Raw genomic sequence first — 15100 nt, 5'->3', positions numbered from 1 at the left:
CGGTAGCACGCTCACCTGGCATGTGTGCGGCCCGGGTTCGATCCTCAGCACCACATACAAACAAAGATGTTGTGTCCGCCAATAACTAAAAAATAAAATATTAAAAAAAAAAGAAAAATAATACGGGAGCTGGGACTGTATCTCTGTGGTAGAGTGCTTGTCTTGAATGTGTGAGGCCCTGGGTTCAATCCTCAGCACCACGAAAGAAAGAAAGAAAGAAAGAAGGAAGGAAGGAAGGAAGGAAGGAAGGAAGGAAGGAAGGAAGGAAGGAAGGAAGGAAAGAAGGAAAGAAAGAAGTGTGCATCTGTAGCTAAAAAGGAAAAATTTAAAAAAAAGAAAAATAATACATATTTATGAATCAACACTAGGTACCAAAGTGAACACTTATGTAGAAGAGGCTAGGTGAGGAGCTCAGAAACTTGATTTAACTAACTTGGTGGCAGATTTTCCTCAGATTGGAACCTGCTGCGGTGGCCCTTCCACAGGGTGACTGGGAAGGTCCCTTCACCAGGAGGGGAAATTATAAGAGATTCAGTGGGAGTGTGAGTTCTTGTGGCGCTGGAGTTAGAGGGACCGTAGGAAATCTTCAAAGACCTAACAATGAAATCGCGCCTTCTTTTTTCCCCAGGTGAGGCAAGGCGGTTCTAATAGAAGCCTCAAATTATCATGCTTACCCAGTGCTCCCAGGATATGCTACTGGCCAGTCACCCTCTTCTTCCCTGTGTCTGGACTGTTCCTCTTACCTGAGTGGCGCTCCATGCTGTAGACCTTGATCTTATTCACAGAGGGACACAAACACAGCCACGCTGGTGGAGGCACACAGCTTGTTCCAGGCTGGTCTTGAATTGGCTTAGGCGCTGTGCCCCGTGGAGGGCAGGACCTGTCTGCATGGGAAAGCCCTCCCCAGGTGTGGTGCAGATGGCGCTCTTCTGGGCAGGCATTCATCTTCCTCCTCTTCTTTGCCCCTTGCAGTCCTGGGATTTAGCCCCAGGCTTCACAGGTGCTGGCCATGCCCACCACAGAGCTGCAGCCCAGCCGTGACTCTCGTGTTTCCCTGTGGTCTGTTCTCAGTGTTCTCTCAAACCTCAGGTGCGTGATTCTTTCCATGGGCTCTGAACATGGAGGGAGCCAACTGGGGATGTGCCTCAGTGGTTAATCACCTCTGGGTTCAATCCCAGGTAGCAAAAAAAAAAAAAAGACAAAAATATTAAGTAAGGAAAGATGTTTGAGAAATAATTTTATGAGTAATTGATTTCTTGGTAAACATGTTAGGATAACTTTCACTGCTTATTGCAATCTTGGAACTGTTGGAACTTAGCCAATGAGACCCTGACTAATAAGGATCGCTGTAGGCATTCATAGGGCACTATTTGAGCTAGTGCTACTTAGCCTTTGTTCCTGGCAGAGTAGAGTTGGTCACGTAATCCTATGTGTTGCTGCTGTGTGTTGTGATGCCTTTTCACTCTGCACTACAGTTGTCTGGGTGTCTTCCCTGAGGTTCTGTGGCTCCTAGAAGGTTGAAATGGTTTCTTTCTTTTTTTTTTATAAATATTTTTGAGGTTTGTAGAGGAGACTCTCTTTTTTTTTGAAATATTTATTTATTTTTAGTTCTTGGCGGACACAACATCTTTGTTTGTTTGTGGTGCTGAGGATCGAACCCGGGCCGCACGCATGCCAGGCTAGCGCGCTACCGCTTGAGCCACATCCCCAGCCCCGGTTGAAATGGTTTCTAATTCATCTGTGTACTCCCGATACATGCCTTCCATGTGGTGAACTTCAAACATGTTAGATGAGTCAATGAAGGACAGATCAGGTCCTTATATTTTTCTTGTTATCTTTCCTTATCTGAGAACATCTACTTAGGTTTCCTTCTAGGCTCTGAAACAATTTTGTTTTGTGTTTTTTTATTTTTAAAAAAATGTACTGAGAGGAGCTGGGTTTGTGGTTCAGTGGCAGAGCCTTGCCTGGCATGTGTGAGGCACTGAGTTCGATCCTCAGCACTGCATATAAATAAATTTAAAAAATAAAGGTACATTACACTTGATCTTAGCCAAAAGGCCGAGAAGCGATTAAAAATAAAGGTACATTAACAACTAAAAATTATTTTAAAAAATGTTCTGAGAGCTGGGCATGGTGGCACATGCCTATAATACCAGCAACTTAGAAGACTGAGGCAGGAGGATAACGAGTTCAAAGCCAGCCTTGGCAATTTAGTGAGGCCTTAAGCAGTTTAAAAAGACCGTTTCTCAAAACAAAAAATAAAAAGGCTGGAGATGTCATTCAGTGGTTAAGCACTGCTGGATTCAATCCCCAGTACAAATAACTATACTGATATGGGATATGGGATATCTTCTAAGATGGAGTGATTTTTTTTCTTTCTTCCTCCTGCTGGCTCAGGCTGACTCCCCTGAGCACTGGTTTTTCTTAGGAGAAGGAAATATACACACGTGTGTGTGTGTGTGTGTGTGTGTGTGTGTGTGTGTATGTGTGTGTGTGTGTGTGTGTGTGTGTGTGTGTGTGTGTGGTTGCTGTTACCTGCATACACAGACTTTTTTCTTCTTTTTCTTTTTTCTTCCTTTTCTTTTCTTTTTTTTTTAAATTGTACTAGAGATTGAACCCAAGGTACTCTACCCTTGAGCTGTGTTCCCAATCTTTTCTTCTTCTTCTTCTTTTTTTTTTTTTTTTATAATTTTTGAGACAAGGTCTTACTAAATTGCTGAGGCTAGCCTCAAACTTGAGATCCTCTAACTCAGCTTCCCAAGTCACTGGGATTACAGGTGTGTGCCACCATGCCTTGCTTTATTTTTCCAGATTTTTTTTGGTCAGGGAGGGAGTGCCAGGGATTGAACTCAGGGGTACTTGACCACTGAGCCACATCCCCAGCCTTATTTTTGTATTTGATTTAGAGACAGGGTCTCACTGAGTTGCTTAACACCTTGCTTTTGCTGAGGCTGGCTTTGAACTCATGATCCTCCTGCCTCAGCCTCCTGAGCTACTAGGATTATAGTCATGTGCTAATGTACCCACCTATTTTTCCAATTTTAATGATCAAAATCTTCATTTAGAATTTAAATTCCTTGATAGCAATAACAGAAGAAGAAAAGTAATTTCAGAAATGTTTGCAGATAAGAGTATTTCTAATTTGTTTGTATTTTGTGGAAAAATAAAAGCACACTGGAAAGAAGGAAGAAGTGACAGTGAGTCACTCGGAGCCCAATTCCAGGCTTTCCATCCCTCACACATACCTGGGGTTACAGGTGTGTGCCACCTTGCTTGGCTTTATTTTTCCAATTTTTTTGTTTGGGGGAATACCAGGGATTGAATTCAGGGGCCCTGGGCTACTGAGCCATATCCCCAGTCCTATTTTATATTTTATGTAGAGTGGAAAAGCCAATAGTCAAGAAACAGCTTAGCTATTCCCAGAATATTTCTGAATACAGTTCAACAGATACCATTAGATTATTGTTTACTTTAAAAATTCATCTGTTTATCCATTTTTTTAGAGAGAGTGATAGAGACATAGAGAGAGAATTTTTTTAATATTTATTTTTTAGTTTTCGGTGGACACAACATCTTTGTTTGTATGTGGTGCTGAGGATCGAACCCGGGCCGCACACATGCCAGGCGAGCGCGCTACCGCTTGGGCCACATCCCCAGCCCCTGTTTATCCATTTTTTATTCGTTTATTTTGTGGTGCTGGGGGTGGAACCCAGGGCCTCTGACATGCTAGGCAACGCTCTACCACTGAGCTACACCCCAGCGCCTTGCTCAGGCTCTCACTGAGTCACTCAGGGCCTCGGCTCCCGAGGTGCTGGGATCACAGGCATGCACCAGCAGACCTGGCTCACACACAGACACCCCAAGGGTGCCAGGGTCTCGGGAGCGTGACTGCCTTTGGGAGGTCATTGGAACACATGGTAGAAATTTGGCTGGGGAGGTAAATATTTTTTTAGTTGTACTAGTCATAATACCTTTGTTACATTTATTTAGTGGGGCTGAGGATTGAACCCAGTGCCTCACACGTGCTAGGAGGGCGCTCTACCACTGAGTTACAACCCCACCTCAGAAATTTGGGTTTTTAATACATACTCTTTTGTGCTGTTTAATTTTTTACCTTATATGCATATTACCTATTCTATGTATAGGTGTATATATATTTATAAATATATATGTATATTTATATATATATTTTATATATATGTAAATTTTATATATATAAAACATACATGTAGAAAGAAGGAAGTAGTACATATATACATACATGTGTATATTTTACTTTATACACTTTTACCATTTCTTTTTTTTTCCCTCTTTTCTTTTGTGGTGCTGGAAATCAAACCCAGGGCCTTGAGCATGCGAGGCAAGCATCCTACCAATGAGCTAAGTCTTCAGTCCCATGTTTTACTATTTCTGAAACCTAAAATAACAGTAAGCTAGAGGACTGGAATGACATTGGAAGATTATAAATTTGGGTTCCCAAAGTACTTACAGATAGATTTGTTACATGCATATATAGAAAATGTAAAAATAAAAGTTAAAAATAATTTTTCTGAGGGAATAGCTCAGTGATAGATAGCTTGCCTAGCAGGCACAAGGGTCTAGGTTCTATCTCTAGAACTGCGAGAGTCAGTAGTCTTCTTTGACCTAAAGACTTATGTACTGTAGATTTCACATTGGCCTGAGGGTTACAGAGAAATAAAAATTAGGTTAGATTTAACAGTTGCACTTTTGGTTTTTCTATACTCTGTATGATAAGATTTTTTTTTTCTATTTGAATCTCTTGCCTCTAGCCACACCAAGTTTTGTTTCTGTGACTTTCATTCCAACTGTGGTTTTGCTATTATTCTTACAAATATACTATAAAAATATGCTGACATATCACAAATTTTTTTAAAAATTTTTTAATTCTTTTTAGTTATACATGACAGTAGAGTGTATTTTGACATTTCATACATACATGGAGTATAAAAACTTCCCATTCTTGTGGTTGTACCTGATGTGGAGTTTCACAGGTCGTGTATTCATGTATGAACACAGGGAAGTGATGTCCCATTCATTCCACTGTCCTATTCCCATTCCCCCTTCCCTTCCTTCCCCTTTGTCTAATCCAGTGACTTCTATTCTTCTCTTCCCGCTCCATTTATTGATCCTTGATTTTACTTCTTGCCCTTTAGGAGTCTTGTTGAGGAATTCAGTTCCTAAGCCGTCATGATGGAGATTTGGGCCTACTTTTTGTTCCAGTAGGCACAGGGTCTCTGCTCTAATGCCTAGGTCCTTGATCCACTTTGAGTTTTGTGCAGGTTGGGAGATAGGGGTCTAATTTCATTTTGGGGGGAGGGGGTACCAGGGATTGAACTCAGGAGCTCTTGACCACTGAGCCACATCCCTATCCCTATTTTGTATTTTATTTAGGGTTAGGACCTCTATTCTTTCCTAGCTCTCCCCTTATTGTGAATTAGCATCCATATATCAGAGAAAACATTTGGCCTTTGGTCTTTTGGGATTGGCTTATTTTGCTAGGCATGGTATTCTCCAGCTGCATCCTTTTACTGGCAAATGTCATGATTCCATTCTTCTATAAGGCTGAGTAATATTCCATTGTGTGTCTGACCAAATTTTCTTTATCCATTCATCTGGAAGGACACCTAGTTCCTTAGTTTAGCTTTTGTGAGTTGGAACTGTTATAAACAGTTGGCTGCGTCACTGTAGTATGCTAATTTTAAGTCCTTTGGGTATAAACCGAGGAGTGGGATAGCTGGGTCAAATGGTAGTTTCATTCCAAGTTTTATCAGGAATTTCCATACTGCTTTCCATAGTGGTTGCACAGATTTGCAATCCCACCAGCAATGTATGAGTGTACCTTTCCCCCCACATCCTCGCTAACATTTATTGTTGCTTGTATTCTTGATCATTGCCATTCTGACTGGAGTGAGATGAAATATTAGAGTAGTTTTGATTTGCATTTCTCTAATTACTAAACATGTTGAACATTTTTTTTCATATATTTGTTGATCAACTATTTCTTCTTCCGTGAAGTGTATGTTTAGCTCCTTAGCCCATTTATTGATTGGATTGTGTGTGTGTGTGTGTGTGTGTTTTCAGTCCTTTATATATCCAGGAGATTAATGCTGTATGTGAGGTGCATGTGTTAAAGATTTTCTCCTATTCTGTAGGATCTCTCTTCACATTATTGTTTCCTTTGCTAAGAAGAATCATTTTAGTCTGAATCCATCCCATTTATTGATCCTTGATTTTACTTCTTGTGCCTTAGGAGTCTTGTTCAGGAAGTCAGATCCTTGGCCAACATGGTGAGGATTTGGGCCTACTTTTTCTTCTGTAAGGCACAGGGTCTCTGTTTTAGTGCCTAAATTTTTTTATTCACTTTGAGTTGAGTTTCGTGCAAGGTGAGAGATAGGAGTTTAATTTCATTTTGTTACATGTGGATTTCCAATTTTCCCAGGACCATTTGTTGAATAGGTTATCTTTTCTCCAATGTATTTTTTGGCACCTTTGTCTATTATGAGCTAACTGTATTCATGTCAGTGTGTCTCTGTGTACCATTGGTCTATCAGTGTACTTTGGTATCATTACCATGCCATTTTTGTGACTATTGCTCTGTAGTATAGTTTAAGGTCTGGTATTGTGATGCCTCCTGCTTCACTCTTCTTGCTAAGGATTGCTTTGGCTATTGTGGGTCTCTTATTTTTCCAAATGAATTTCATGATTGTTTTTTCTAGTTCCATGAAGAATGTAGTATGGTCACTTTTACTATATTAATTCTGCCTTTCCAAGAGCATGAGAGATCTATCTTCTAAGATCTTCTTCAATTTCCTTCTTTAGTGTTGTATAGTTTTCATTGTAGAGGTCTTTCACCTCTTTTGTTAAATTGATTCCCATGTATTTTTTTTCTGAGACTATTGTGAATGGGGTAGTTTTCCTAATTTCTCTTTCAGTAGATTCATCACTGATGTATAGGAACACATTTGATTTATCCTCCAATTGAATTTTAGTTTTATTTTGTTGGAAATTTTTCAGTTTGGGATTTTGCTTTGGCAAGAGGAGGCAGACTATTCAACATGGGGAACAAAACCCCAAAGCCTCTCCAGCAACAAGTGGTGCATTTAGTTGGGCATAAGTGGAAAATATACAGCCCGCCAACTTGAGATGGAGCTTTTGCTTCAGATCACATGGCCACACGGATGTTCAATGTGGAGAGCCTAGAAATGGAGACATGAGACCTGCCCTACACACACGTCCTTGGCTGACTAGGCACTGTGCTTGGGTGGAGGAGGCCCCAGAGTCCTAGGAAGAACAGGGCACCGTGGCACACTTGTAATCCCAGGTACATAGGAGACTAAGGCAGGAGGATCCCAAGTTTGAGACCACTCCAAGCAACTTAGTGAGACCCTGTCTCAAAGTAAAAATAAATAAATAAATAAATAAAAAGAGCTGAGGATGTAGTTCTGTGGTAAAGTGCCTCTGGGTTCAGTCCCCAGTACCAAAACCAACCAACCAACCAACAACAGCAGCACTGTAGAAATACCAGTAGCTGCACATCAGGGACACAGATTCTACAGTTTAAATCTAGAGATGTTATTAGAAACAAAGCCAGCAGTGATTGAAAAGCTAAAACAATATTCGGAGTTGCTACAATAGATTATCTAAAATATTTAAGTTTCCTTCCTTCCTTCCTTCCTTCCTTCCTTCCTTTCTTTCCAAAATTACTACACATACAAGAAACAGAGACGTATGATCCATAAAGTGGGGGAAAAGCAGTTACTAAAAACAGATCATAGGCCCAGATTTTAGATTCACAGGCAAACACTTCAAAGTTGCTATTATGAATATGTTCAAGTAATTATTACTTTTGTTTTGGAGAGGGTTCTTGGTGCTAAGGATTGAACCCAGGGCCTCGTGCATGCTACCACTGAACTACATCCCCAATCCTCAAATGCTAATTTACAATCCAGAAATATCAATAAAACTTGAGTGGGATAAACAGAAAGGAACCACACCCAGACACATTGCAGTCAAATTCCAGAGAGCCCTAGATGAGAATAATCTGGAAGGCAGCAAGGGAGAGATGGTTCATCATACTGAGGGCATACAATACTATTTATAGGTGGAGTCACACCAGAAACTGCGGAGACCCAGGCAGGGTGGCCACACCTGTCATCCCAGCTACTCAGGAAGCTGAAGCAGGAGGACACAAGTCAAAGGCCAGACTAGGTGACTTAGGGAGACCCTATCTCAAAATAAAAAAGGGCTGGGGAGGGGCTCAGTGGTAGAGTACCCTGGTACAATCTCCAGCACCAAAGAAGAACAAGGAGGAGGAGGAGGGACAACAAGGGAGGCCAGAGAGACAGTGGTATGACTTTCGAAATGCTGAGAACAAAAGGAAGCAGCCTCTGCACCAAGGGTTCTAGGTCTTGTTTGTTTATTTCTGCTTTTAGTGCTGTGGATCCAACTAAGGGCCTCATGCATACAGAGCAAGTGCTCTTCTGCTGAGCTGTATCCCAGCCCAAACCATTTATTATTATTTTTTTAATTAATTTTAGTTGTAGATGGACACAATACCTTGATTTATTTATTTTTATGTGGTGCTGAGGATCGAACCCAGTCCCTCATACATACTAGGCAAGTGCTGTACCACTGAGCTATAACCCTAGCTCCCCAAAAACATTTTTTAAAGAAATTGAAGTAAAAGCATTACTAAATCAACAAAAACATTTTGCCACTATGCTGCTAGCAGATCTACCATAGATTGTCAAGACATTATAAATAACAAAATCCTGGGGCTTGGGTTTGGCTCAGTGGTAGAGTGCTCACGTACCACATGTGAGGCCCTGGGTTCAATCCTCAGCACCATATAAAAATAAATAAAATAAAGGTATTGTGTCCAACTACAACTAATAAATAAATATAAAAAAACCCAAGTCCTATTATACACTGTTCACAGAGACACATTTCAGACTCATAGGCACAGACAGGTTAGAATTCAAGAAGGGAAATGATATGCCATGCAGATATCAATCATAGCAGCTGCAGGGAACTGCTCCAGGCTTACCTGACAAAATGGGATTCCAGGCTGGTGCAGCAATGCACGCTCGGGAGTCCAGTGACTCAGGAGGCTGAGGCAGGGGAATGGAAAGTGCCAGGCCACGCTGGCAACTTAGTGAGACCCTGTTTCAGAAAATGTGAAAGGACTGGGACGGAGTTGGTTCTTCACCTCTCAGCATGTGCTGGCCACAAAGTGCCTCCAGGGCTTTCACCTCCAGGAGCACAGCTGACCAAGAGCCCAGCTAATGATGCTCTGAGATCAGCTGGGGCCTTCGCTTCCTGCCAGGGAAGCAAGTGTCGGGGTGCAGGAATACCAAGGCAGGCTCATTACTGGAAGATATGTGCTCTAATGATTGTCATGTCAACAGTTTTTTTTTTTTTTTTTTTTTTTTTTTCCCCTGGTTCTGGGGATTAAACCCAGTGGCTCTCTAAGACTGAGCCACATCCCTGTCTCTCTCTCTCTTTTTTTTTTTTTGAACGGTCCCTTTGCTAATTGCTTTTATTTGTTTTCCATATTTTTACTGGTATAATTATGCATAATAGTGGGATTTGTTGTTATGTATTTACACAATATAACAGTGTAATTTGGCTAATATTCCCTAGAATGTCCCCTTTCCCTCCCTTCCTCTCTTCTCCTGGTCCCTTCCTCTACTCTGCTAGTGTCCCTTCTATCAGATTATTTTTAAAATAGAGTTGAATGGTGAATGCATCTAGGAACTTTGGGGAAATTATTTATTTCACTCCATGGAGTTTACACAAGTAATTTCACATTTCATGTTTTTTAAGTCAAGAGTCAGAAAACAGCCGGGCACAGTGACACACGCCAGTGATCCCATTGACTCAGGAGGCTGAGACAGGAGAATCACAAGTTCAAAGGCAGCCTCAGCAAAAAGCCAGGCACTAAGCAACTCAGTGAGACCCTGTCTCTAAATAAAATACAAAAGAGGTCTGGGGATGTGGCTCAGTGGTCGAGTGCTCCTGAGTTAAATCCCTGGTACCACCCCCAAAAAAGAGAAAACATTTTTTCTCATCCAGAACTAATAGAGATCATGGTATATCAATGAAATATTTAAATACTAAGATTGATTTACAAATAGAATTCTATAAATAGTATCAATAGGAGAACACATAATAATACAACCTACTTAGATCTAAGAGCCTTAATTTATTCAAATTTTGAAATAAATTAGCCTTCTAAAAATTTCTCAACACATTTTGTGTCTGGGGATAAAACACAGTGGTAAAGAGTGGGTTCAGTCCCCTAGACCATGGGTTCAGTCACCTGCACCAAAAAACACATAAACAACAACAAAACAAAACACATTGTGAAACTGGGTTCAAAGATGGAGGAATCAGTCAGTCCTAAGTGATTCATAAACATGACATTGTTAAAATGTGAATGAAGACTGCATGTTGACAGTTCAGGCAACATCCTGCTCTCCCTCTTCTGTGGAGCAAGGGCATTTCACATTTCATAGTTTCTGAACTTCCTCAGGAGTTCCGAGGGAGCATCCCCCGACCAGCAGAAAGAAGGTGCCAAGAGTTCACATCTGAAAGACTTGGAGACTCTGGATTTTGTGGGGAGATTGACTTCTCCAGGGACTCGGTGCTTTTTGCTTTATTTTCTCTGTGGTTGAACCCAGTTCTTCTGGGGCTAGCCTAGTATGTGCGAGGCCCCGGGTTCGATCCTCAACACCACATAAAAATAAACAAAGGTATTGTGTCCAACTACAACCAAAAAATAAATATTTTAAAAAAATATTTAAGTCAGGTTAGACATTCTCTCAAACACTTATTGTGGTTGAACATTATCTTTTTAAAAATATGCAGATGTGGTGTGTGTGTGTGTGTGTGTGTGTGTGTGTGTGTGACACAGGAGATGGGGCAGGGTCTCCCGGCTGGTCTTTACCTCCTGGACTAAAGGAATCCTCAGGTTAGTACCTGGGACTACCGCAAGCACCACCTTGCCCTACAGGACATTTCCTTTCAACTTTTATTAGAAAATGCTTTTTAGGTCGTCTTACTCTGACCCCTCAGTGGGACTTGTGTGATAATGGAGAGGCACCTGCTGCTGACAGGCTGCATGGAGGGACAGTCACATTTCCCAAAACTTCCTACCAGCCAGGTATCATTAAACAGTTGAAGAAAAGCTTTGTGGAAATTAACTTATCAAGGGCTACAAAGTAGTAACAAAGCAAGGATCTGAATCTTGGCATTGCGACTGCAGCTGTCCTTCTTTGCACCCCTTCGGTGGTTGTCAAACTTCGATGGGCCAGACTGGAACGCTCTGCCCCACCCCCAGTGTCCTGACTCACCACTTCCGGGGTGGAGCCCAAGCATGTGCGTTTCCAGCGCAGCCGCGGTTTCTGCCTCTCTGACCCTGCGCTACAATTGTGCCGCCTAACAGCATCTGAGAACCTGATTGATGTAGGTGGCAGAGCTGGGTGTTCAAGTAGCTCTGGTATCATATGGTCATCTTTTTAAGGAGAGTACTGATGGCCTGTCAAAGCAACTGCTGATTGATGGAAGGCAGAAAGAAGCTAGAGGGGCAGTACAGGGAAATGAGCATGAAGTCTGGGAAGAGAAGCCAATAGAGAACTGGTCAGCTCGCTGGAGCCAGGGGAGGAGGGGTACACCGAGTCAGCCGCAGTGCCTGGTTTACTGTCCTTGGCTGCAGCTGAGTTGCATTCTCATGCCGACTCAGCTCCGGTGTTACTAGGTCTGACTGGATCAGGACAAAATCAGCATATAAAGAAAAGTCACAGGTACCAAAAGGTGTTGAATGTGTTGCAGCTCTGGATTTTATTAAAACTATCCTTTTCCTGGTGGGAGGGGAAGGAGCATAGCATGAAGCCACTTCAGAACCTGCAGTGTAATTGCTACAGGAGGCTCCATGTGACTGGAGCATCTCCAGCAATAGGGTTTGGTGACCAGGCTCCCGAGAGAAGATGACACAGCACAGGGATAGCGTGGGCAGCTTGCCTTGCTTTGTAGAGAGCAGAGATGCAGAAGTCCTTGTTGAGGTCACTGTGATGAGAGTGCTCTTAACAATTTAAACTGACAGTAACTTCTCTATATGCGGGCAAGCCACCCTAGGGATGGGGCAGAGAAGGGAAAGAAGGGAAAGGGAGCATACTGCACTGACTGTCCTCTGCTGAGTAGATCTTACCTTCATGTAGAAAGCTTCTGATCGTTTTTAGATCACTTTTGTGGTATTAACTCATGTTATTATAGGTTCGGAGAAGCACAGTGAGTTAGCTCAGTTACCAGTAAGCTCCACTAGGTAAGAGGCACACTAGAACTCGTTGTAGACAGTTACTGTGGAATGCCAAAGAAAGCACTGAAGTGAGAGCATCCCAGAGCATGCCCTTGCACCTGCTGGGCTTCTGGCAGGGCTTCACCCCAGGCTGCCACAGATGTGGTGGATGCATGGCACCACGTGGTGGGAGTGTGCTGAGATTGAGAGCAGGTGTAGGTGGAAGAGCAACACCTGTGTGAGAGAGCATAGGAAGGCTGAATCCTCTCCCCAAAGCCCCATAACTGGCCCACCCTGTAGGAGCTGCGTCTATCCCTTTTGAAGGTAGAGCCCCATGACCTAAGCACTTCCCTCCTAAGATCCCAAGATCTTGGAACACTTACACTGGCAATTAAATTTCAAGATGAGCTTTGGTGGGGATGAACCACATCCAAACTTTAGCAGCCAGAAAAAACAAAATATTCGGAAATGAGAGTTTGTAACCACACGATTGCAGACAAGGGACCGCCACCTTTGCTTTCAAAATGATGGGAGGATGTTTGCTTCTTGGTGCATTCTTCCCTCCTATGTATTTGTTGATCCATTCATTCATTCACCAGTCTCACCCTGACTGCTTCTTACTTGCCTGTCCTTCTGCTCACCTGGCCCTAGCATGTGGAAATGAGATATGGTGTCTCTTCACTCATTCAGCAAATATTTACTGAGACCCTATTAGATGGCAGAAACTGTTCTAGGTATTGGGGACATGGTGGCAACAACAAAAGACAGGGAATGTTTAAGCCAGTTGGAGTAAGCCAAACAAAACAAAGGGAAGGAAATACTACAGTAGCATCTCAATGCATGGAAGGTGGGCAGATCAGCAGTTATATGACACAGCAGGTCTAGTACCATGCTATTTAGAGACTCCGTGGCAGGGAATTTCAGTGTTTATGACAAAATCTCTCAAGTATGTTTGAAATTTGTATGATGAACTATTATGGGAAAAAAGCTACAGAAATGACAAGGAAGGCAGTTCATGGAGGACATGGCAACCTCCTATCCTCTTCTTCCTCCACTCTGCACCCCAGTGTCCCCATGCTAACCTTTAGCCCTGAGTTCTAAAATTCAAAATTCTAATGGCCTCATGTTGGGTTATAAAATGTTCTGCAAAAGTCCTTGAAGACTGTTAAGTCTCTTTTCTGCAGAAGACTTTTGGGAGAAGAGGCAGACTTCATGGCCAGTCAGATCTAATCCACTCCATAGCTATTTGGTAAGATGACCTCCAGTAAATCTCTCTCAAGTGTCTGTCTCTGGGTACCCAGCAGCCGATCTCCCCATCCTGTCTGAACTGATTCTGTGTTTGGTACTGATGGTTATATAAAGTATCTCAAAAGTGAAAAGAATTCCATGTTCTTGGCTACTATTATTCTTGTTTAATAATTATTTTTCAAAATAATTTTCTTTTTTTTAATATTTATTTTTTAGTTTTTCGGCGGACACAACATCTTTGTTTGTATGTGGTGCTGAGGATCGAACCCAGGCCGCACACATACCAGGTGAGCACGCTACCGCTTGAGCCACAACCTCAGCCCCATCAAAATAATTTTCAATTTAAGCCTACTTACTATATTTTGAAAGAGAACAAATTGCCAGGCATGGTGATGCACACCTGTAATCCCAAAGACTCTTAAGGCTGAGGTGGGAGGATTACAAGTTTGAGGCCAGCCTGAACAATTTAGCAAGCGCTTGTCTCAAAATTAAAAATAAAAAGGACTGGGGAGGTAGCATGGTTGTAAAGCCCTGGGTTCAATATATCCAGTATCAAAACAAAACAAAACACCCACTAGTGACTTAGTCCTACATTTAGAGAGGCAGAGACTGGAGGTTGCTCATGAAGCCCTCTGGTTCCCAGGTGTGCCCAGCAAAACTTCCCTCCCCAGACCCCCTCAGGAGCCTTTTGTCTTCAAGCACTTCACATATGATTATTCATTTAAAACCTCACAAACATCCCAGAATGGGATCCACATTATGTCCACTGAACGCAGGAGAACGCTGAGGCGCAGCAGGAGAATGACTGGCCCTGGACCTGGGTGTGAACCCAGAAAGCTGGTTCCTGAGGCCGGGGCTGCTCTTAGTCACTAGCTGGGCCGGCTGTCATCTTCAAGTTCAGTGGGTTTAAGTACCCAAGGCGGCACTGCCCTTTTAGTGTTCTCACGAACCTAACTAAGGAACCTCAGTATTGGGGGCTGAGGTCCCAGGAAGGGTACTCTCCAGACAAGCCTCTCAAATCAGGCTGCTCCTGGAGTGCGGGAGGGCAGGCCTGCCCGCGAGAAGGGCGCGCCCGGTCTCCAGGACAGGAGATGTCTAGAGCTGCGGCTGGCACACTATTTCGGGCAAACGGGAGAGGGGAATCCAGTTTTCTTTAAACAAAATATCCTAGCGGATGATGGGCAATGGCATTAACTGTTTCAACGCCATCTTCCCGACTGGTTCTGATGTTGCTTCTCAGTCCCGGGCGTTCCCTCTCTTACTTGATCTGCCTTTAGGTCCCTCCTCGCTTTTTATCCCTTTGAAAGAGGTGGCCGGCACCTACACGGCACTCGGCACAGCCCTCCTTTCCCGCGGGTCCACGGGAGGGCGCCGGGGACCCGGCTCTGTGCCCGGGAGCGCCGGGCTCACACCTTGGCCTCGGGCGGCGGGCGGGGCGCGCGCTGGGCCTCCGCCTCGCAGCCTTGGCCCGGGCGAATCGCAGCGCGCCGCCCGCCCGATTGGAGCAGCGGCATCACGCTGACCCGGGCCCGGGAT

General features: G+C 43.3%; 1 pseudogene; it reads right to left on the bottom strand.

Annotated features, from left to right (window-relative positions):
- Nucleotides 1-1893: 1893 nt before the first annotated feature.
- Nucleotides 1894-2070, bottom strand: LOC144257058 (U2 spliceosomal RNA; annotated as a pseudogene).
- Nucleotides 2071-15100: the final 13030 nt, after the last annotated feature.

The sequence above is a fragment of the Urocitellus parryii genome, chromosome 9, assembly GCF_045843805.1.
Source record: "Urocitellus parryii isolate mUroPar1 chromosome 9, mUroPar1.hap1, whole genome shotgun sequence".
NCBI lineage: Eukaryota > Metazoa > Chordata > Mammalia > Rodentia > Sciuridae > Urocitellus > Urocitellus parryii.
Note: the sequence above shows the minus strand (reverse complement) of the source record. Positions and strands in the feature narration are given on the sequence as shown.